This window comes from Elephas maximus, chromosome 5, assembly GCF_024166365.1.
Source record: "Elephas maximus indicus isolate mEleMax1 chromosome 5, mEleMax1 primary haplotype, whole genome shotgun sequence".
NCBI lineage: Eukaryota > Metazoa > Chordata > Mammalia > Proboscidea > Elephantidae > Elephas > Elephas maximus.
The window spans coordinates 150,184,370-150,209,881 of record NC_064823.1 but is presented as its reverse complement, the minus strand read 5'-3'; the positions used below and the strand labels follow the sequence as shown (position 1 = coordinate 150,209,881).

Below are 25,512 nucleotides of genomic sequence, written 5' to 3'. Positions count from 1 at the left end.
CCTTTTATTTTTTAATTCTTTTCAGCTTGGGATCCCTTTGCTTCTTCCATCTGGTGCAAAAGCACTTGGAAGCCAGTAGCTGGGCCTGGCCTTGGACCGCCAGTGAGTGCCAACAGCAGAGCGGATTCCAGACGAGCAGGACAATGGCCTTTTCAAGCTACAGAACGCCGCTCAGTATTGTATTTTGTGCGTGTGATGCAGTTTCTTGAACACGCACAAACACTCCTATTTTTACCCGCCCCCTGACAGTGACTTATTTATTGCTGAAGATGCTGGGGCTAATTCAAACTGCAAGCCTCTTTCCCCACCCCAAAAGAAAAAAAAAAAAATCCACATATGAAAAAGAAAAGCCAACCAATGTGACACAGCAGGATTAGAACTCTGAGGCGGGCACCAGGTGCTTTAATTACACTTGATGGCCTGTGGGTTTATTGCTGCGACCACTTTGTGTGCTGTGATCTGCCCTGGCATCTGGGCTGAAAAATATCCTTGGTATTTCACTAAGCAAGATGGATATTGGCCAGATGGTGACTTTGCAAGGGCATAATTCATGAAGCATTTTCCTGCCCTGACACAGCTTTCTGTGAAGGAATCTTGAATGCCACACAGAACAAAACAGAACAAGAAAACTCAAACCCCTGAGAAGGCTCAGCCATAAGTTGAAAATTAATGGTTTCGACAGTGGCTCCAACACAACCCCAAAAGGCAATGGGCTCTCAGGCTCCAAGCTACAGATCTTGCCAACCCAACTCCCTGTCTTTTGCAAAATGAACTGACATTTGCTCTGCAGGGGAAGGGTATACCCTCAGCCCCAAGTGACTCCCTACTGAAAACTAGGTCACTTATCACTTTTTTTTTTTTTTAATTAACCTTGGGGGGTGACAGGCCTCATCAGCACCTGGGCACTCTGGGATTTGATTTTTGACAATGACCAAGTAGAAAAGGTGCTCTCGGCTTCAGCAGCATGGGTTCGTTTTGGTGTGCTGGATGGAAAAAGGGGGAGAGGAGCAAAGAGCTCTCCTTTGAAACTGCTTTTGGAAATTCATAAAAGGCAATACCCAGAAGCCCTGGTACTAGTGGGTCATGGGCTAACAAGCAAAATAACCCAGAGTTGGTTTAGGGAACCTTGCTCTCTAAGGCGTGATCTTCATCTTACCCATATGGAGTTAAAAAACAAATAAAAACAACAACAAAAAACCCTGAAGGGGCTGGATTGACACAGTAGCTGCAATAAGGTCTCAAACAAGCCAATGATCATGAAGATGGTGCGGAGCTGGGTAAATTTTTGTTCTGTCGTACAAAAGGTCGGTCGTCATAAGTTGACACCAACTGGACGACAAATAACAACAACAACAACAAGTGATGTTCATCAAACTACATGAAGTTAAAAAAAAAAAAGTAGGCACTACACAACTATCAGTGGTATTTTCAGTGCTACAAGACCATGGAATTTTGTGAGATTTTGACAACCTACACACTTGTGTCCTAAACCACGAAATAAGGACACAGAGACAGAAGGTCATTCTGCTTCAAAACAAGGTCAGTCCAAGACCTTTCAAAAGCAAACATAACTGGGGTAAAGTATGCGTGTTTAGAAGAAAGGCCTGGTGATCCACTTCTGAAAGGTCCAAGACCAAACCAAACTTACTGCCGTGGAGTCGATTCTGACTCGCACACCCTTGGAAACCCTTTGGAGCAGTTTTACTCTGACACATGTGGGGTTGCCAGGAGTCAGAACCCACTTGACTGCAACTGGTAAAGTATGCATGTCGGGTGCCTACCCACCCCTGTGGGTCTCAGCCCAGAGCTCCTCATTGTCATAATGACCTTGTGGGCCAAGAGGCAAGATAACTCTCCTACTTCAGGGCCAACATCCTAGCAAACCAATGCTGTTACGTTTTGTTGATGTTGGGTTAGCTCCAATTCATGATGATACCATGTGCTATAGAATGCATTGTTGCCTGGCCTGTACTCTCCTCGTGGTCATTAGTATTTTCCAGTCCATTGTTGCCACTACTGTGCATTTTCAGTGCCTTTCAATTTAGAGGCTTATCTTCCAGAACTACATTGGACAGTATTCTTTTGTGATCCATAGGGCTTTCATTGGCTAATTTTCTGAAATAGATTGCAAGGCCTTTCTTCCTAGTCTGTCTTAGTCTGGAATCACTACTAAAACCTGTCCACCATGGGTGACACTGCTGGTATTTGAAATAGCAGTTACATAGCTTCCAGCATCATAGCAACACGCAAGCCACTACATTATGACAAACCCATTATGGCGGGTGGTGAATTAAAGGAATAAACGCTAGTAAAATCACTGATGAAGGCCATTTCTCACACACCTGCTGAGTGTGAGACTCACTGATGGACACATCCCCATCTACTCTTGCAGCCTTCTTCCAGGTGCACCCAGCAAGAGAACAGGCCCTGAACACACACTGCTTGCTCTAATACTCGCCAACTGTGTGACCTCACACAGGTGGCTTAACCTCTCTGAGAGGCAGTTTCCTCATATGGTAAATAAAAATAAAAAGAGATAAAAGAAATAAAAAGAGAACCTAGCTTGTAAACTGGGTGGATTGAATGAGAGCTTGTTCTGAAAGCTTGGTAGGGAGTCGGGCACATACCAAGTGCTCAAAAAAGGCCAGTGGTTATTATTATCCAGCTTGTGCAACTATGGAAGTGAAATAGAGAGGCTGAAAAGCTGCTCCAGGGCACAACACCATCGAGGGGTGCAAACAAAATCTGAGCCCAGCCTCCCTGGCTGCTGCCTCCTGCTCAGAGGACCGACTCAAATTCATGGCAAAAAGCCCAGTGACAACATCCTCCTTGCTGGCATGGTTTGGCAGGCGAAACTTGGCAAACAGTACGCTGGCCCCATGAAAAACCTCTGTTGTTTCTTCAGAAGGCTTTTTGATCCCCCAAATAAAACACGATTCCCCCCGCCCCCAACCGAACAGAAACAGCCCCAGGGGAGCTGGCCCCTCCTGCTAGGAGCCAGGGGGCTGATTTCCTCAGTCACACCAGCCAGAAGAGGCCAGGCAGGGTGACTCAGCAGAAAACTCCCCGCTGCCGGCCCTGGGGTCAGCTGCCGGCCAGAAGAGGAAGACCTCTGTGAAGCAAACAGAACAGATACTGCTCAGCTCCTGGGGCGCAGAGTGTCCTTGGTCCGAGGACTTCAGATGGAAGCCACCGATGTTGACATTTGAGCTGGCAGAGCAGACCAGGGCAGGCTGGGAGATGCAGGAATCCCCCAGATGTTACAAACGATGGTTGGACTTCTGTAGCTTAAGCTGTCCTTGTCCTAAGTGCTTTGTACATATTCCTGCATTTAATCTTACGGGTATGAGTTGGGGACCAGTGGTAGAATTCTTACCTCCAGTGCAGGAGACACAAGTGGCTCATCAATACAGATCAATGGAGGAAGCATGAGTCCTCAGGAATGCTGCTCCCTAAAGATTTCTAGTCCTCTGCCTTCCAAGGGGAGCCCCTGGGTGGTACAAGTCATTAAGCTCTTGGCTGCTAACCAAAAGGTTGGAGGTTGGGGGTCCACCCAGAGGTGCCTCAGAAGAAAGGCTTAGCTATCTAATTCCAAAAAAAAAAAAAAACAGCCACTGAAAACTCTATGGAGCACAGCTGTACTCTAACACACATGCGGTCGCCATGAGTGGGAATTGACTCGACAACATTTGGTTTCTAGTTGCCTTCCAAGTACGTGTAGAATGGCACTACCTGGCTCCCTGAGGCTGGGGAGGACCATGTGGTCTGTTCTGGCCAATAAGTAGTGAGCAGAAGTGAGATATGTCACTTCTGGCTGAGCGTTCAATTATGCTCATTCAGAGCAGCGTTTCCTTGGCCTGGTGACCAGTACGTGGGAGATGGCTGCCATACCATCAGCCTGAGTCCCTGAGTGACTGTGTGGAACAGACCCCGGCAATGAACATGTCATGGGAGCAAGAAAGAAATCTTTGTTGTTTGAAGCTACTGAATTTCCTTCAGCACAGCTTATCTCATCCTGGAGGAAGTAACTTGAATCTGCTATTAATCTCCGCGCCCCCCCCCCAAAAATCCAAACCCGTTGCCATCAAATCAGTTCCAACTCATGGCAACCCCATATGTTACAGAGAAAAACTATTCCAGAGGGCATATATAATGTAACGGGTTAAGAGCCTCGAACCTGGAGGCAGACACCAGGGTTCAAATACTAGCTCCACTATTCATAGCTCCCAAGCTTTGGGCAAATTGTTTAATTTCTCTTAAGCCTCAGTTGCCTCATCTGATGGTTGTGAGGATGAACCAAGACAAGGCATGCAAAGCGCATAGCACAGTGACTAAAATAATAAGTGCACTGTCTCTGTCTTGCTATTATTCTCAGAAGCATAAATTGAAGAATTCAGATTCGGCAAGGAATAAAGAATAAGATAAGTCATTATAGTAGGTTGAATGGCGTGCCCTCCAAAATTCAGGTCCACCCAGCACCGTAGGACATGACCTTACTTAGAAATAAGGTCTTTGCAGATATAATTAAGATGAGGCCATACTAGATCAGAAAACCCCAAAAAACCAAACCCATTACTGTTGAGTCAGTTCCAACTCACAGCGACCCTGTAGGACAGAATAGAATGCCCCATAGGGTTTCCAGGGAGTGGCTGGTGGATTCGAACTGCTGACATTTTGATTGGCAACCATAGCTCTTAAACCACTGTGTCACATGACTGGTGCCCTTATTAAAAAGAGAAGGCACACAGAGACACAGAGAAGACAGAGGATGTATCTACAAACCAAGGAACACCAAGGATTGCTGAGAACCACCAGAAGCAAGGAAGAGACAAGGACTGATACTTCCGTAGAGCATTTAGGGAACACCTTGATTTTGGACTTCTAGCCTTAAGACTGTGACAGAACAAATTTCTGTTGTTTTATGCCACCTAGTTTGGGGCAATTTGTTATGGCAGCCCTAGGAAATTAATACAGTCATTGAAGAGGTAATAACTGAAGATGATAGTCATGTCTTGAAAAGAAGAGAAGGCAATGACTAGGAAGCCACATCTCTAAACTGGGACCTGCTGCTTAATGTTGCCAAAGGTTGTACGGAAGGGGAAGGGTTGGCTAAGAGGATGCTCAATGTCAACCCACACAGTTTATTATTGAGATGCGTGGGCTCTGAATCCAGGTGTGGAATCCAGCACTGATGGGTCAGGCCAGACAGCAAGCATGAGGACCCAGGGACTGGCTCATCTTACACCAAGTACAAGGCAAGGTCAACACTCATGTTGGTGCTTTTCCATCACATAGGCTGGCCACCCAGGTATGACATCTTGCCCTCGCTCTTAGTTTTTCTCACTTCTCACCCACAACATCCACTGAGTCACTGAAGTTTGTTCGTTCTTCCTTTGTGTGGTTCTTCATACCCTCCCCATCCTTTCTGGTCTCACTGCCACCCCCCAAGTTCAGCCCTTCATGATGTCATGTGGGAACTACTGTAAATGCCTCCTACTTGGTTTCCCTCATCCCTTCCTCATCCTATGCTTTATAACCTCATTAATTTTCCCAGAACACAACTCTGCACACATAGCTTCTCCATGTTTAAAATCTCCAGAAGCTGTGATTTAATAAAGTTTGTCCCCACGCCAGCCCCTCTGATGTAATTCACCTCAACTCGTGTAGTAGAATCCTCCTGTCCTGCCAAGCTGATTGAGTACGAGTCATTGTTTTTTCAACTTTCTGCATAGATTGTGTTTTTCATGCCTTTGCCCATAGAGTTCCCTCTGTGGTGAATGGCCTTTATCTTCCTTCCCACCCACCAATCTTCTATCCTTTCAAAGGCTGCCTTAGGTACGATACCCCACATGAAGAGTTCCCCATGTGCCCCAGCTTTTCAAGACTATTAAAAACAAAACCAGTTGCTGTTGAGTAGATTGCTGATTATTACCACCTCCTAAATCCTACAATACTCTCGGGACAACACTTCTGGTTCTAAGTCAAGGAAGCCTTAGTCATCTTTGGACATGGATATCCAGCCTCAGCTATTAGCTTATAAACTAAGGGACTTAATCATAGATCAGCTGTGACCGTTGTTGTATGCTGTAGAGTCGCTTCCAGTTCATATTGATCCCATAGGACAGAGTAGAACTGCCCCATAGGGTTTTCTTGGCTGTAGTCTTTACAGAAGCAGATCACCAGGGCTTTTCTCCTGCAGAGCTGCTGGATGGGTTCAAACTCCCGACCTAACCATTGTGCCACCAGAGTTCCTCTAATTTCCAGGACAATCTTGAATCAAAATCAAAATCTCACGGTTGTAAGATCATGGGCCCTAATTTTAGTTTGAGAAAATAGGGTAGCTGAAGATCTATATAGCTCATTGTATCTCCAGTGCCTAGTTTCAGGGGATGTAATAAAAACTGTGTGAGTCTGGCTCCGTCTCTCTCTAGCTGTATGACTGTTACTGACTCTCTAAAACCTCAGTTACTTAAAATGGTGGAATTGGGTTGGATGAATGGTTGCCAGGGTATAAACCTTGAAATTCTTAGGGTTCTAGAGATCTTTCCAGGAACATTCTAGGAGAGGCGCAAAGGAAGGAGGGCCAAACAGGTAGGACCCCCTCCTCCCCATCTTCCAGGTCTTCATATCTCCTTCAGAGAAACATCTCTCGGATCTGTTTCCTGGGCTTATGAACATCCTCCATGGCTTTAAAGCATTGGAAAATGACTGGAATAGATTATTTCTAGAGTCCTTGCCAGCTTTTCCATTTTTTTTTTTTTTAATCTATTGATGAGGATTAAAGACAAAAATGGCTAACTTGGATTGAATTCTTACTATGTGTCAAGCACTGTGCTAAGTGCATATAATCTAAATATTGCTAATATTTAGGTATTCTAAAACAATCCTGTTTTATAGGAGAGGTTAAGAGGCTTGCATTAAGATCACATGGCTAGTGAGTAGTGAATAAAGTCAGAGTGTGAGTTGAAATAAAAATAAACAAGTAAACCTAAATCTACTGTCATCGAGCTGATTCTGACTCATGGCAACCCCACGTGCTACAGAACAGAACTGACTGACCCACAGGGTTTTCTTGGCTGCCATCTTTACCGAGTTGTTCACCCGGGCTTTCTTCCGCATCACGCCTGGGTGAGTTTGAACCATCAACCTCTAGTTTAGTAGATGAGTGCAAACTATGCCACCTAGAGAACTTGAGTCGAAATCAGTGTAACTTAACTATTACACTGCCCTTTCTGAGGTATCTAGGGAGAAAAGTCAGAGCCAGCATGTACCCACACTTTGCCTGCTTTGTGAGAAGATAACTCAAACGACAAAGCAGGCTCCTGTGGTCTTCACACAATTGTTTGGTGAGGGTAGGCTAGCCACCTGTGGAAATGAAAACCTTAGACAGGGTGTCAGGAATACCCATGTCTGGTGAATACTTCTTTCTCTCTGTGTGTGCGTGCGTGTGTGTGTGCGTGTGTGTGTGTGTGTGTTGTTTGGAGCCTGGAGGAAAGCTGGGCTTGTACAGATTTAACTAGACCTGACCTTTTGAGGGTTTAGTCTTCCTAGCAATCCTGCTGACTTCTCCAGCAAACCACAACACAACCTACAGCTCTAGGTGTTGACTTGAGCCCAAAAGAAACCCCCCGAACTAGCCCATAAACCAAGACATACAAGGCAGGCGTTTCTTGCCAGTGAATATCTTCTATGAGACTAGCAAATCCAAGACTTTCCTGACACCATGAGACACCAAAGTATATTGAAATGAAAAATATGAACCAAGGAAACTGGCAATTTCCATTCAGAGAGAACTGGTTATTGTCTGGGAATGGTTCCAAGACAAGCAAGATTTAACTACAGCCAGACCATTTGCCGGTGAACCTGAATCAGGAACTAAATTGCATAATAAAATCTCCAAGCTCTGTATCCAGTGCTGCCATGATGTCTGCGAGGGGCAGGTCCAGCCACCCGATCGAACCCATCAAAAGGTTTTTCCGTCCATTGACAAGGGTTATCTGTGTGCTGGGTCTGATTGGAAACCAGGTTAGAATTTAGTAGTTGTTCCGTGAAGCTGATTTTCCGGAAGCCACAGTGTGATTCCTCTCTGAAGTTGTCAGCCTGATTTTGAAACTCTGGTTATTGTCATGGAAATTATCACTGTGCTTGATTCCAATCAGATTTTTTTTTTTCTTTCTTTAAACTAGGGCAGAGGAATTGAATGAAGGGAGAAATTAGACCTTTCAGAGAGGGGAAAAAAAAAATAACACAGTAGAACATTTCAGCAGATTGCTGTTGTTGTTAGATGCCACCAAGTCAGTTCCGACTCACAGTGACCGTATGCACAATAGAAGGAAACACTGCCCAGTCCCATGCCATCCTCACAATCCTTGTTATTTGTGAGCCCGTTGTAGCGACTGTGTCCATCCATCTCCTTGAGGGTCTTCCTCTTTTTTGCTGACCTTCTGCTCTACCAAGCATGATGTCCTTCTCCAGGGACTGGTCCCTTCCAATCACATGCCCAAGTACACAGGACAAAGTCTTACCATCCTTGCTTCTAAGGAGCATTCTGGCTGTACTCTCCACAAGTCAGATTTGTTTGTTCTTTTGGAAGTCCAAGGAATATTCAATATTCTTTGCTTCCCCCCGCCCCTTACACCATAATTAAAAGGCATCAATTCTTCAGTCTTCCTTATTCATTGTCCAGCTTTCGCATGCATAAATATGAGGCAATTGAAAATATCATGGCTTGTGTCAGGCACACCTTAAGTCCTCAAAGTATCATCTTTTTTTTTTTAATCTGATGAATATAGTTAAATTATAGAGCTTAAAAAAAGATGTGAAATTCCTCTTCTTTCCTTTTCCATTTCTCCCATCCTCCTGTTCATCCTTCAAGTCTCTTTTCATCCTTCAAGTCTTTCCTCTTGCTCCCCCAACCCACAGAAACATGGTCTTAGCTTCCTTGTCTGGGCCTACCTTTTGTTATTTTACCTTGTGATGTGGGTGTGCTGTGATAATGAGGTCACCCGAGCTGGGTCCTTGAAGAGACTAACTCTTTCTTGGCTAGTGTTCTGCATTTCTTCTGAGGCCTTCGGGGGCCCCAAATAAGGCTTTACTAAATGGGTATGTTGTTGTTAGTTACTCCTGAGTCAGCCTCAGACTCATGACAATCCCATGCAAAACAGAATGAAATGCTGCCTAGTGTCACGCCATTCTTGTTATCCATTGGGGATTAGACCATTGTGATTCATAGGGTTTTCATTGGCTGAATTTTTGAATGCAGATCAGACCTTTCTTCCTAGTCCATCTCCGTCTGGAAGTTCTGCTGACACCTGCTCAGCATCATTGCAACACGAAAGCCTCCACTAGCAGATGGGTGGTGGCTGTCCATGAGATGCATTGGCTGAGAATTGAACTCTGGCCTCCCACATGGAAGGCAAGAATTCTACCACTGAACCACCCATGCCCCCTTCCCCTCATGTGGGTCTAGCAGATGTTATTAAACTTCTATTTTTCTGGGTAGAAAACTGAAGGAGTACCATGGGTTTCTATTTCATTTGTTTTCAAAGATAACCTGGAGTAGTTGTCATTATGTGTATTTAAGCAGATAAATAAAGGGAAAAAAATTGTTTCCTAACAAGTCAGTGATAATAGAGGAAAGAGGAGGAGGAGGAGAAGAATAAAAACTACAAAAATTAAGGCAGTACTAAAACTGATTATTCGCTGTGGCAGGAACCCGCCATCATAGGTTTCTCCTACAGTATCTGGAGTTTGCAAAAGAATGTAGAAAAATAGATGCGGCGCCATCTCCTGGCAGACTGCAGTAATAGCGGTAGAAACCAGATGGATTTTCCTGTGTTTTATTCGATGTCTTGTTCCCAATGCTTTAGGGTACCCCTCGAGGTTAATCTTTCCTCAAGATAGTTGTCATCAGAAGATAACTCTTGCCTTATCAGTATTTCTATTCAGAAAAGCAGAAACAGGGGCTCAACTGAGAGGCTGCTGAGGAAGCACTGATATCCAACAGCAGTGGGATCTAACGTCACAAGTACACAGATATACACAGGCCAGGACTGGGTCCCAAAACCTGTGCCTGCGTAGTTATCTTCTTCCGTACAGATAAGTAGACAATGCGGATTGCTGATAAAATAAAATAGATAAAACACCATGTTCCTGAGTGTTCTAAAGAGATATTTTTCAGTTGATGGTGATGACCACTCCTACCTTGAACTTTAGCGTAACCAGAGAGACTTTTCTGAGTTTGGCAAGAATGACGGGTGACCTGCATAAGCACAGATCACATCTGCTTCTCAGAAATGAGTGCTTCCCCAAGACAAAAGCTCAGCATCGAGATTCATCCAGGGCTCCTTTCTGACCAGAATTCTATGAGGTGTTGGTGTGTTGCAGCGAGAATTGGAGCACTGAGAGGTGGTGACAGAGTATTGCAATACGTTCTTGCTCCGGAGATGAAATAAAAATAAAAAGCATGAGGAGCAGCTGGCTGAGTCTGAAGACTGGACAAACATATCTGCTTGGTTTTCTCTCTCTGAGGTGGTCTGTGCCCCCACGGGTGTCTGGCTACAGCTTTGTACTAGAACGATCCCAGAACCACCTGGATCTCCCCAGCTGAGGCGGTTGTACTGGGACATTCTCTCAGGAACACTAGCCAGAAAGTAACTCACCATGCTTTTCCCTCTTTTTGTTGTTGTTGTTGTTAGTCGCCTTCCAGTTGGCTGGACCCATCTTGACCTTATGCACAGCAGGACTTAACAACCCCGTGTGATCTTCATGGTTGTAGGTATGTCTGAGTCCATTGTTGTGGCTATTGTGTGAGTCCCTCTCATTGAAGGTTTCCCTTGTTTTTGCTGACCCTCTACTTCACCAAACATGATGTGCTTTTCTAGCAATTGGTCTTTCATGATGACATATCCAAAGCAAGCAAGCCGAAGCCTCCCCATTTTCACTTCTAAGGAGCATTCTGGTTGTGTTTCTTCTAAGACCGATATGGCATTGGACTTCCTCAACATCAGATGGGCGCTGAAAAGGACAGAAGTTACAGAGATGGAACTGGATGGGCAGTTGAGCAAGAAGGCGTGTACCGCCTCCCAGTTCCAAACTAGGTGTCTCAATACCCCCAGGAAAAGGCAACATTTGTACAGGTCAGAACATAGCAACCTGTGAAACCTGAACCAGGATGGCAGTGCAGGATGTTAACCACCCACTTAGACTGTAAAACCAAGGGTATGGTTCTCTTTAATCTGAAGCCAGGTAAACATCTCGAATTTCATATCAAAGTACAAACTAAAAAAAAAAAAGAGAGCCTATATATGAGGTCTTGTGGAAACAGAGACTACTAGCCCTCCAGGTTGTTCCAGGCCCTTCTCTCTCCTGTCTGCTTTTCGTCATGCTCAGCTTTGGAATGGGGAAATCGGCTGAGGATTAGCCTCAACATAATTGTAATATTGGTGACAACAACAATAATAATTGCAATAACTACTATATATTATGCTCTTGCAGCCCTGAGGGTGTAGTGGTTAAGAGCTCCACTGCTAACCAAAAGATCGGCAGTTCGAATCTACCAGACGCTCCTTGGAAACTCTGTGGGGCAGTTCTATTCTGTCCTATAGGGTCACTATGAGTTGGAATCAACTAGATGGCGTGGATTTGGGCTTTTGTTTTTTGTTTTTAATTATAATGCTCTTACTATGTGCCAGGCACTATACGAAGCACTTTATGTAAATTGTCTCAATTAATTTTTAAAACAAAGATGTGAGTCAGGTATTATTCCCATTTCATAGATAAGAGAAGACCTCATGTGTGTAGAGTAGAACTGCTCCATAGGGTATTCAGGGCTGTAACCTTTTGGAAGCAGATCACCAGGCCTTTCGTACAAGGCACCTCTGAGTGGGCTCAGACCATCAACATTTTTCAGCTAGTAGTTGAACACTTAACAGTTTGAGACACCCAGGGACTCCTAGAGAGGTCAAGGATACACCAAAGATCATCAGCTATTTTCTTCCATGTATTCATGAACTCACAGTTCTTTCTTAAGCTCCAGTTATTCCATATTCCAGACACTAGGGATATGGCAAAGTCCCTAGGTGGCACAAATGGTTTGCAGTCGACTGTTAACCTGAAGGTTGGTGGTTCGAACTTAGCCAGCTGTGCTGTGCTCCCATTAAGTTTATAACCAAGAAAATCCTATGGAACCATTCTACTCTGAAATACATGGGTCTCCATGAGTTGGAATCAACTCGATGGCACTAACAACAACAGGGATACGACAGTGACTAGAACATAGGCAGGTCTTTGCTGTCATGGACCCCACATCAGACAGATAATGCACAAATGTGCCATATATCAGATGGCAATACATGCAACGGAGACTGTTATTTTATGTTTAAGTGCAGAGTGACTACAGCAGAGCAAGTGAGGGGGAGAGTGGTAGGAAATGAAATCAGAGAGGGAGAAATGAGCTGGGACTCAAGTCCAGGCAGCCTGGCTCCAGAGTGGCCCACACAGTGTTGGTGCCTGGCTTCACTGGACTGTTTCCATTTGCCTGGTCAATCTTTGTCCATCCTTCATTTGTAGTTCTTTTGAATCACTCATTTTAAGAGTCTCTTTTTTTTTTGTATATAACATAAATAATATAACTTAAAGTTGAGTTTTGCTTTAAAAACTAATTTGGAAGTTTCCTTTTAATAGGCGAGTCAAGCCCATTCACAATTTATTGCTAATACTGACATGCTTGATCTGAGTTTCATCTTGTTATCTCATGTTGTGATATCTGTGCCTAGTATATTTCAGTTATTGTGTTTTCTTCTCTGTTTGGTATGTCCTTTTTTCATTCCTTTTGGTATTTAGGCAGGCTTACATTCTTAGTTTAGTGGTTATCTTGGTGTTGATATTTTTACACTGCCATTAATTTTCTTTTTCTTGCTTAAGTATCTAATGTTATTTTTTTTTAAAGTTATCCTTTTACTTATACCTGAAGATATCCTGGAACCATGGTGGCACAGTGGTTAAGAGCCCAGCTGCTAGCCAAAAGGTCAGCAGTTCAAATCCACTGGCCACTCTTTGGAAACCCTGTGAGGCAGTTCTACTCTGTCCTGTAGGGTCATTATGAGTCTGAGTCAACTTGATGGCAATGGGTTTGGCTGGTTTTGGTAAAGACCTTATTCTACTTTCCACTTCCTCTGTCCCTGTTCCTCCCCATTTTTTAAATTTTTATTTATTTTATAAGTTCTTATTTTGAAATAATTATAAATTTGTCATTTTGAGATGTTACCTTTAATGTTGTATATTAAATCTTAAGTCTGTCATACCATTTTTTTCTTTTCTGTTTATTCCCTCTGTCTCTTTGTTTTGTTTTCTTTTTCCCTGCCTTCCTGTGGGTTACTTGAATGGGTTTTAGAATTCCACTTTAATTTATCTGTAGTGTTTTTGAGTGTACCTCTTTGTATAGCTCTTTAAATTTTTTGGGGGGGTATTATATACTCACATAACTTATCACAGTCTGCTGGTGTCAATATTTTATCAGTTCGGGTGAAGTGTAGAAAGCTTATCTCTGTTTAAGTCACTTTACCATTTGCATTTAAAGTTGCCTTATATATTTCCTTTACTTGCGTTGAGCACCACATCAGACAGTACCAAAGAAAACTCGAGAAGAGGAAGACTATTGCATTTATCCGTATTGTTATTCTTTTGTTGTTGTTCTTTCTTCCTTCCTAATATTCCAAGATTCCTCCTTTTACGATTTCCTTTCTATTTAGAGCACTTCCTTAGCCATTCTTTTAGTCTACTAGTGACAGATTCTCTTGGTTTTCCTTCTTGAGAATGTCTTGATTCCTGAAGGATACTTCAGATGGATATGACATTATGGATCGACATTTCTTTCAGCACTTGAAAAATGTTGTCTAGTCTCCTCACTCACCCTTTGCTAATGGGTAATGGGGTGGGGCTGTAGTTCTTTCTGTATCGTTTGTCTAGAGTACAGTAGTTATTGTCTAAAAGTTGCCTGTCTTTCTAGGGTTGTCCTTTTCCTGGACCTTTGGCTAGAGAGAACAGACTTTTCTTTGCACTTTTTTGTCTGTTCTCATTGGTGTTCCTGAGTTGTAGGCTTCTCCAGCACCCAACTTGGGATATAAGAGACAAAAAGAAAATTCACCACCATGTCATTTCCTGAGTCCTGTGAGTCCACCTTTCAGATTATTCTCTTTATGTTATGTCTAATATTCAGGTTTTGGGAATTAGTGCATCTTCTCCATCTTTCCAGCAGCAGAAGCCTTCTTCTGTTTTTAAAGTTGCTTTCTTTCTTCTTCTTCAGAACATGTAATGTTTGTTATTTTATCAGTCCTTTTGCCAAAGTTTTTCCCATTCTCTTTTGGTTGAATGAAGCCCATTCTCTGGAAAAGAATGCCGACCCACTGCTGCTTTGCTTTGCGTGATGTTTTTAAGATGTCTGATGTCCGTCCAATTCTCTCGCCTTTCTAAATTATTTCATCTTTTTGCCTGGAGGAGCTGAAGATTTTTCTTCTTCTTTGAAGTCTAATAAATTTACTAGTCCATACCCAGAATTAATTATTCCAGGTCAATTTTTCCTACTACATGTTGGGCCCTACCAACGTGTAGACTCAGATCTTTTCTTTCTTCTTTTGTTTGTTTTGTTTTGCTTCTGGAACTTTTTTTAACATATAGTTTTAAATATTAGTTCTAGTCCATTGTTTTCATTTTCTTCCTTAGGTTTACCAATCATAGGTATGTTGTACTTTCTTTGCCAGTTCATTTCCATTTCAACCACTTTTTTCTGACCCCTTTTCTTTCTTTATCTAATTTTTATTCTTTTAGTTGTTTTTTAATTTTTCTTCAATACCTTTTACACCCTCTCCTCACTTATCTACATGGTTAAGTTCCAAAGACCAGGTCATTATGTGAATTTGGTATTATGTCAAAATGGAGGATGACCTCATTAGATAACAAAGAGGAGGATGACTACATGATTACATAATTGTCAAGCTACATCATTATATAACTGCCAAATTATATCATTACATAATTACCAAACCACTGAGAAGCATGGCTCAGCCAAGTTGACACATAACCTTAACCATCAAAGCCAGTGTTACTCTCACCTCACACTTCAGCATTCGTTACTGCCAGACATACATCGTTAATGTGCAAGATAGTCGATTTTTTCTCTATTGTCACGTATGAGAAATGCTGAATAACAAGATAGTCAATAAATGAGGAGAAGATGTATTAAGTTTTCATTTGAATCTATCCTCTTGGGCACTTTGTAATTTAATCTTTATTACTGATATAATTTTATCTTTTTTTCTATTTTTTACCAAGTTCAATCAACTCTTACTCATTTTATTTCTCTTTGTCTTTTTTTCTATATATGCCCATATTTTTTTGTATTTCTGGTTCAAGGTGTTTTTTTATATCCCTAAATTAATTTACCTTGGAGTGTTGTTTTACAGTTTTCCTCTATTTTTTTTTTTTTTGGTTGGTTTTTATGGTGAGAATTTCCATCGATGGAAATGCTTTGATTCTCATTTTCTAAATTTTCACAGTACTTTTATATAGGCATGGTTTTATTATCATTATTATTCTATTTATTTCATAAGCAGGGCTCCTAGTTCAAGAGCATCCCCTTCTATAAGTTCTGCCCTCTTCTGTGAAGTTTTTTTTTTTTTATGGATGATGTTGGTTGTGGTGGGGAGAAGCAGGGTTTATTTTTCTTGTAGGGTCTTCAATCACCCCCCTCTTATTTCCCTTGTTCTCTTCATTGCTTTGTCTTCTCTATATATCTATTTCTTCCCAAGAAGTTATGCTTTTCAAAGGCTGCCACTTCCATTCCCCCATACTCTCATATCCTTCCATGTTGCCAGTTTTATGAACAACCAAGTTGCAACCTGTGTTCTGTATGTTGGCATGTTACATTAGACTTTCACTATGGTTTACCTAAGTCTACTACTATGCTCTACACTTTTTCACTGAGTCTCTTATGCCTCTCCTCCCCTACTCTCAAACCCACAGGCTATGGCTCTGTTAGGATTTACTTTTTTCTCTACTTACTGGTTAATTGGCAGTCATGGTATTCTTTCTCTCCTTGTAATACTAATAGCATAGACAATATGAATTTATTTGGTCACCTTGTTGATTTCAGGAGCCCTGGTAGCATAGAGGCTAGGAGCTCGGCTGCTAACCAAAAGATCAGTGGTTCAAATCCACCAGCCACTCCTTGGAAACCCTAAGGGGCAGTTCTACTCTGTCCTACAGGATCGCTAAGAGTTAGAATAAACTCAGTGGCAATGGGTTTTGTTGATTTCATGATTTTTTCTTTTGAGAGGATGTGGGAGAGATTTGAAATCAGGAAACCTCCACTGATTTCCAAACCCAGAAGTCTCCACTGCATGGCTTTATTTGAGGTAGCCCTCAAAGCAACTTACTCCTGCCTAACCCCCACTCAGTTACAGATTTGATAAGACCGTGTGCCCCAAAGCTCTATTGTCTGTTTCTTTTTATTGTTTTTTTTTTTTTTTACCCATAAAGGCATGATGCTTTCAATGATTTTGTCTACCAAGAAAGAAAATCCTATTGACTAAGTAATAATTCCTTTATTGATTCACTTGTAGCCAATGACATCCCACCTGACGGCAGTATTAGCTCAGGAGTGACAAAATAACCACCAAGCAAAGAGGAATTTTATGTAGCCCGAACTAAACTCTTGAAGATGGATGTGTAGTATGCGTTAAAAGTATTTAATGTTGAAAATAGTGAATCCTAGTTATTGCCTTTGTGAATGCCTGGGGGATCAACAGTATCTAGGCTGAGAATTATTGCCCTACCTATTCAACTTCAGTTAATCAGTAAAATTTTACTGAAGACCGAGATTACAGAAAGAGCTCTGGTAGCACAGCGGTTAAGAGCTCAGCTGCTAACCAAAAGGTCAGCAGTTCAAACCCACCAGCTGCTCCTTAGAAACCCTATGGGGCAGTTCCACTCTGTCCTATAGGGCTGCTGGTTGCTATGAGTCAAAATCAACTTGAGGGCAATGGGTTTGGTTTTTGGTTTTGAAGGTTACAGAGAAGAAGACTACTACCCCAGCCCACGGAGTACGAGGAAGACAGATAAGTATATATTACTATACATAGTTACAAGCACCTCAATAAATATTTGTTCAAGATAGTTGTTGCTGTTGGGTGCCGTCGAGTTGGTTCTGACTCATAGCAGCACTGTGTATAATAGAACACAACACTGCTGTGTCCTACGCCATGCTCATGATCATTTTTATGCTTGAGTCCATTGTTGCAGCCACTGTGTCAATCCATCTCCTAGAAGGTCTTCCTCTTTTTTGTTGACCCTCTACTTTACCAAGCATGATGTACTTCTCCAGAGACTAATTCCTCCTGATAACATGTCTAAAGTGTGTGAGACGTAGTCTCACCGTCTTTGCGTCTAAGGAGCATTCTGGCTGTATTTTTTCCAAGACAGATTTGTTCATTCAAGGTAGAGTGGGGTCAAAAAAGAAAAAAGAATCATGTTTGTTTGAGTGAATCAGAAAATCTTCAGAAAGGATATGTCTAAACTGGGTTTAAGAGGATGAGTGAGGAACTTCCAGGAATCACTACCTCTTAAAACTGTCTTCCAAAAACAATGAAGGACACAGTTGGAACTCACCTCCACACCCTAACTCTTCAAACACACCTAAACATACAGACAGGCACATGAAATTCAAAACAGGACACATTCTGTTCTTCTCAAAAATCGATGGTGTTAAAATACCAGAGTACATCGGGATCACAGAGTGAAGTTTTTTTGTTCCCAAAATACTCGTGTAAGATGCCCAGAACCTTACCCATAATCTTGCATTACTTTTGGTGTGAATTGGGATTGGGGGATCCACTAATTTAAAGGTTTAGACAACTTTGGTACCCGGTATGGAGATAATTATACCAAATGACTCCTTACCTATTTCTCTAGATTTCCTCAAGGCACAGAAGACTTCTATCACATACAATGATAAGATGACTCTCCTCCAGGAGGAAAAACCATATCACTCACAAGATATTTGAATATTTCCAGGGTAAGATATGTGTGCTGAGCAAATAATCCAAGAAGCTGAACTATATGAAGAAGAATGGGGCATCAGGATTGAAGGAAGACCCATTAACAACCTATGATATACAGATGACACAGTCTTGCTTGCTGAAAGTGAAGAGGACTTGAAGCACTTACTGATGAAAATCAAAGATCACAGCCTTCAGTATGGATTACACCTCAACATAAAGAAAACAAAAATCCTCACAAATGGACCAATAAGCCACATCATGATAAATGGAAAAAAGACTGAAGTTGTCAAGGATTTCATTTTCCTGGGATCCACAATCAACACCCATGGAAGCAGCAGTCAAGAGATCCAAAGACACATTGCATTGAGCAAATCTCCTGTGAAATACATCTTTAAAGTGTTGAAAAACAAAGCTGTCACCTTGAAGACTAAGGTGTGCCTGACCCAAGCCATGGCATTTTCAGTTGCATCATACGCATGTGAAAGCTGAACAATGAATAAGGAAGACCGAAGAAGCACTGACGCCTTTGAATTGTGGTGTTGGCAAAGAATATTGAATATACCATGGACTGCCAAAAGAACGAACAAATCTGTCTGGGAAGGAGTACAAGCAGAATGCTGTTTAGAAACAAGAATGGCAAGACCGCATCTTACATACTTAAAAAAAAAAAGTTGTCAGGAGGAATAGGTTCCTGGAGAAGGACGTCATGCTTGGTAAAGTACACAGTCAGCAGAAAAGACAAAGACTCTTAAAGAGATGGTTTGACATGGTGGCTACAATAATGGGCTCAAGCATAACAAGGATTGCAAGCATGGCACAGGACTGGGCCGTGTTTCATTCTGTGGCACACAGGGTCACTATGAGTTGGACCTGACTCCATGGCACCTAACAACAACAACAACAGGGTAAGATAAGGAAACACCTCAGTTTTCAAAGAATAGGCCCATGCATGGGAGGAGGGGTTATTTCCCCCAGCCCCTCATCAGGGGATTCCCATCAACAATACCACCTGAATAAAGAGCAATAATAGCAAGTCACCTCTTTCTTAGAAGAAAATATTAACTCATTGTTATGGGTTGAACTGTGTCCTCCAAAAAGATATGTTGAAATCCTAACCCCTGTTACTCGTGTACCTAAACTTGGAAAACAGGCCTTTGAAGATGTTATCAGTCAAGTTAACATGAGGTCATAATGGAGTAAGGTGGGTCCTACTGCAATCTGAGTAGTGTCCTTCTAAAAGAGGAGAAGAGACATAGACACACAGAGATAAAGCAACTATGTGATGACTGAGACAGACTTGGATGTTTGCTGCAGCTGCAACCCAGGGAACACCTGGAGCTATCAGAAGCTGGGATAGACAAAGAAAGAAAGCAGAAAAAGACAGCCTTCACAGACAGCATAGGACTGCAGACACCCTGAATGCTCCCATCTGCTACTCATCATGAGAATGGTGCAGGACCGGGCACTGTTTCGTTCCATTGTGCATGGGGTCGCCACGAGTCAGGAGCCACTCAACAGCATCTAACAATAACAAGAATAAAGGCCTCCGGAACTGTGAGACAATACATTTCCATCCTTATAAGCCATCCACTTTGTGGAACTTTATTGAATACTCCCTAGGACTCATACACCTGTTGATCTGGTTGTTAGTTCGTTCCACTTTGTTTGATCAAAGGAAAGAGGGAGTCCTTTGAGGAGCTTTTCTTAGTTGGAACTGACACGTATTATCCACTCCTTGCTCAGTGGCAACTGATTGTCTCCTGGTGAGAAGCTGTAGAAGTTTATGAGTCAATCTTCCAGTTTGGCAGGAACGGCCTCAGTGGGTTGACTAGCAGTGCAAGTATACACATCCCAGGAAGATGTGTGGCCCATGTGGCGCTTAGTATTTGCGATTCAGGAGCCTGTTTTTCAGCTTCTCAGGTCTAGGCTCTCTGTGTGTTGAGATGGATGGGAGAGGGGTAAGAGGAGTCAGAAAGTTAAGTGTTGGGGAGCCCCCCTCCTTGAAGCCTGGACACTTTGTTGGAGGCTATTCCTCACCAAGGCAGTGTTTTCATGCAGCTATAGCTTTCCTTTGAGGCCTGGTGGTGAAGTGGTTAAAGCATTTGGCTGCTAAAGGTCAGCAGTTTGAACCCACAAGGCGCTCCATGGAAGAAAGATATGGTAGTCTGCTTCCATAAAGATTTACAGCCTTGGAGACCTTGTAGAGCATTCTACTCTGTCCTGTGAGGTCCCTATCAGTCAGATTCAACTTGATGGCAGTGGGTTTGGCTTTTTTTTTTTTTAATTTGTTATTTTTTATAGCCTTTGTAAATTGCCTGAAGACTGTTTGAAAAAACATAAGAAGGCATCTTCCTTAAATTGGATAGGTTTATTTTATTAATTCGTGAAATGTTTCCTTCTATCTATTCACTACGGTCTTTTCTTCTAGAACCCTTAGAATTTCTGATCTTTCTAGTTTCTTAACTTTTCTTCCATGTTTTCGTCTTTGCCATTTTACTTTGTGTCTTGAGAAAATCACTGGCCTTCTCTGTCCTATTCAATCTGAAACCTGGCAGAGTTATAGGCTTTGTAGGGGACAGACAAGAACGCACAAAAATTAACAACCATTCCTTTACCAAGCACTTACTAAAAGCTGACCACAATTTTAGGTGCTGGGAACCTATTAGTGATGAGCCAGGGCCCTTTCCTTCTGTAAGCTCTCTGTTTGGTGTGGGGGTGGAGCTGGTAGACAATGACGCAGATGAACGACAAGTCATTCAGAATTATTGCTGAACTCTAGACAGATCTGTGGGTGCCCTGCCAGCCTCATCTCACACCACTCTTCCCATTGTTCAATTTTTGCATTTACCTGCTTTTTGTTGCTGCAAATTGCTAAACACTTTTCCAACTCAAGGTCTTCACATTTGCTGTGGGCCACGCCTGAAACATTCTTTCCCCAGGTTTTGGCAAGCTTGCTTCATTTTCATCCTTCAGCTCTTTGCTTAAATATGCTGAAATGTGTTTATTTTGTCCTCCCACTTGAACTGAACAATCTTTTGGCTGGGTATAGATGCTGAAGATACTCTTCTGTTTTCTTGTTGCAACTAATGTTGTGAATGAGAAGACATGACAATCCGATTCCTCTTCTTTTATACACAAGCTTATTTTCTCTTTTGGGAAGTCTTTGGATTGTCTCTTTGCCCTTGTTGGTCTGAAATTTTCCCACACTATGTCTAGATGGAAAACCCCGGTGGCATAGTGGTTAGGTGCTAGGGCTGCTAACCAAAAGGTCGGCAGCTTGAATCCACCAGGTGCTCCTTGGAAACTCTATGGGGCAGTTCTATTCTGTCCTGTAGGGTCACTATGAGTTGGAATTGACTCGATGGCAATGGGTTTTTTGTTTTATGTTTTTTATGTCTAGATGTGGATCATTTTACATTCCACCCTCCCAGTACCTAGTATACCCTTTTAATCTGAAAACTCACGTCTTCCTCAAGATGTATAGGTTTATTCTATTATTTCATTGATAATTTCCTTCTATCTGTTCTCTACTTCTTTTTCTTCTAGAACTCTTCTTAGAATTTCTGATCCCTCTTTCTAGTTTCTTAACTTTTCTTCCATGTTTTTGTCTTTGCCATTTTACTTTGTGTCCTGAAAAAATTTCTCAAACTAGATCTTTCAGCTACTATTTTTCTCTTCAGTTCTGACATTCCGCCATTCAGTCCATCTACTAAATTTCTTGTATTTCAGCAACTTTTTATATCTAAGATCTTTAACTGTTTGTTTTTATATGAGTGCAATGTCTTCTTTTTTTCTCTCTCTATTTTCTATATTAAGAAGCCCTGGTGATGCAGTGATTAAAGTGCTCAGCTACTAACCAAAAGATCTGCGGTTCAAACCTACCAGCCACAGGAGAAGGAATGTGGCTATCTGCTTCTGTAAAGATTTACGGCTTTGGAAACTCTCTGGGGCAGTTCAGCTCTATTCTATGGAGTCAAGATTAGTCTGAATTGACTCGACAGCAGTAGGTTTGGTTGGTATTTGCTATATTAATTTGGTTTCCTTATGTTATGGATTGAATTGAACCCCTCAAAACATGTGTTGAACTCCTAACCTCTATACCTGTGGATGTAATCTAGTCTGTAAATAAGTTTTTCTTTGTTATATTGATGATGCCCTATCAATGTGGAGCATGTCTTAAACCTAATCACTCCTGAGCTATAAAAAGCAGCATAGACACAGAGATAAGCAAGCAAAAATGGGGTGGAGCGGAGAGGGAGATATGCCACATGAAGATCATCAAGAAATAAGGAATGCCAGGGTTACAGAAGTTAAGAAAACGACTTTCCCCCAGAGCCAGCAGAGAGAGCCTTCCCCTAGAATCAATGCCCTGAATTCAGACTTCTAGCCTCCTAAACCATGAGGAAATAATTTTCTGTTTTTTAAAGCCACCCACTTGGGCTATCTGCTACAGCAGTGCTAGGAAGCTAAGACATCTTGGTTGTCCTTGTGTTGGTTGAGTTTAGTATCTCTCCTTTATTAGATAGACTTTTTTGAATGTTTGATGAGTCTTGGTTTTGTGCTGATCTTTGTATTTTGATCCTCTCTTAGCCTATTCAAGATCTGGATTTGGATTCTACAGCCTATTGCTTGGGACAGCAGGCCAAAGGTGGGATGCACTCCAGGTGGGATGATCAATGGCTAGTCTTCTGGGCATGGAGGCTCCTTGTTTCCATTGAGTATCACCAGCCACCCAGGAGCCTAGTCTGCTTCTCAGCCCCAACACTCTCACTTACTGTTCCTGTGGGGGACAGACCCTTCTGCCACTGCCCTCACGAGTGTAGTGTATATGGTGATGGTGGGGTAGAGGGACAAGCCATCTGGTTTCTCCTATTTTGGTAGTACAGAAGTCACCTTGCCCATCAAGATCTCCCTAAAGCTCCCTCTTGGGCCCAATATCGAATTCTCACCATTTAGGCCAAGTGTCTGAAACCACTCTCCACTCAGAATAGGCCTCTCCTGAGTGTGTTTAGGGCTGTGGCTTCATCAATTATTCATATCCCATCTGTCTCAAGCCATTCAGGAATTCCTTGTCATCTCTGGTCGATGGAGAGTAGTCCTTGTTTTACAGCACTGCTCTGAATAGTTTTATTCTGTTTATTCTATACATTTGGGGTCGGAAAAGGACATTGGAAAATATTATGCTCAGTTTACCATTTTAATATCATCTCCTGTATTTATTTGCAACTTTGGTTTTGATTGATAGCTGAATAAGAATAATATAGATAAGGGGTGTATGTCCAATTTATTTGTACATATTCATATAATTATATAATAAAAATAATTTAACGACACTGGGAAATCACCTTTTTTTTTAATTTTCTTGGAAAAGAGGTCTATATATTATCCTTTTGAGAAATACTGTCTCGGGTATTTAAGTGGGTATGTGCTTTATGTACCCTTGATTAAAAAATTACAGAGAGAAAGACTAAAAACAATTTATCCCCCATCCCTCCCACCTTAGTCATGAACTATAGTAACATGTAGGTGCTGTTGTTCTATGGAATGATACCTACCTTCAGACTGTAGCAGTAAGTTTGCTGGCCAAATAGAATAGGCAAAGGAAGACAAAGAAAGCTGAGACATAAAAGACAGGGCTCATGCAATATTTTTAGAGTATCAAGCAATATTCAAATATATTCTATTGATTTATCCTAAAAATAATCTAGATGGTTTTCTCACAGTTTACAAGTGAGAAAACAGAGAAGTCAAGTGGCCTGCCCAAAGTCCCACTGCTATTCACGACTATGAAGTTAAAATCCTTTGCAGGGTGTATTAGCCAGCATCCCAGAAGGAAACAGATGGCACTTTGAAATTAGGATAATTTAAGGAAATGTGAATAAAGGAACTATTTGCAAGGTTGTGGCAGGGTGTAAGAAAACCACAAAGGATAGCGCAGCTCTCTAGGCTAGTGAGAGTGGAGTGGTTACCTCCACTAGGTTTGATGGAACAAGGGCAAGAAATGGTTACTTTGTGTACTACTAACCTTTTGGCATTTTGGTGGAGCTCAATAACGCCATCTCAAGATAATGTTTTTATATGAATTCAATAACATAGTTAGGATTACAAAAGTAGCCAATTCCATAAAAATGCAATGTATAAAATATTTAAATCAGATAGTTTTGTGATATGTTAATACAAGTGCTTCTTTATTATTGAATTACCTAACACGATCTACTGGTGGGTTTAATGACTACAATTTCAAAGTAATGATGAGCATAAAAGATACTCAGATATATATACACCTTCAGTAAAGTAACAAAAAAAATTATCCAGGGTAGCAGTCACAGGCATTGCTAATACATTTATGATTTGTTGTCTACCTTGATAATTGAAGGGAATGCTAAATTTTGATTACAGGTTAGTGAATATAAAGATTTATCCTTATTTCCCCCATTGAAGTTCACAGACCTACTAAACTCTGTCCACAGGCTCCGGATTAACAACCCTGGCTATCGGACCCAGATAAAGGGAGTCACATAGAGGGCCACTTTGAGAGGAACAGTGGTCTTTAGCCGAAGACACAGCCAGCTCAAGACAATAAGACAAGTGAGAAACTGGGTAATAAATACCCCAACATTCTTCTCCCTTCCCTATCTGATCTCATACAGGCACTCCCTATTGGTCGAAACCAAGATAAATCCAGACAGCAAGGGACCTCATTGATGTAGGCCATACAGACTGGCCTCCAGGGCAGAAAACATGACGAAGGCCAGAGAGTAGATCTGGAGGTGCAAACTGAAGACACTCAGCCCTCAAAATTCCACCAGTCTGCTTGTTTATACCCCTTCATCCATATGGTTACTTGGATCCACAATCAACGCCCATGGAAGCAGCAGTCAAGACATCAAATGACATACTGCATTGGGCAAATCTGCTACAAAAGATCTTTTTAAAAGTGTTAAAAGGCAAAGATGTCACTTTGAGGACTGAGGTGCACCTGACCCAAGCCATGATGTTTTCAATCACCTTATTTACATGTGAAAGCTCTACAGTGAATAAGGAAGTAGAAGAAGAATTGGTGCCTTTGAATTATGGTAATGGCGAAGTATACTGAATATATCATGGACAGCCAGAGGAAGGAACAAATCTGTCTTGGAAGAAGTACAACCACAATGCTCCGTAGAAGCGAGGCAAGACTTTGTCTTCCATACTTCGGACATGTTATCAGGAGGGATAAGTCCCTGGAGAAGGACATCATGCTTGGTAAAGTAGAGGGACAGCAAAAAAGAGGAAGACCCTCAATGAGATGGATTGACACAGTGGCTACAATGGGCTCAAGCATAGCGATGATTGAGGAGATGGAGCAAGACCAGGCAGTGTTTTGTTCTGTTGTACATAGGGTTGCTATGAGTCAGAATCAATTTGACGGTAACAACAACAACAAATCAATACAGTACCACCCCTTTGCTCTATG

General features: G+C 41.9%; 1 long non-coding RNA gene across 1 annotated transcript; it reads left to right on the top strand.

Moving 5' to 3' along the window:
• The first annotated feature begins 21,993 nt into the window (after positions 1-21,993).
• Positions 21,994-24,554, top strand: LOC126077292 (uncharacterized). Its single transcript, XR_007517703.1, has 3 exons — positions 21,994-22,068; positions 22,647-22,704; positions 24,527-24,554. It is a non-coding gene; the product is annotated as an uncharacterized LOC126077292 (long non-coding RNA).
• Positions 24,555-25,512: the final 958 nt, after the last annotated feature.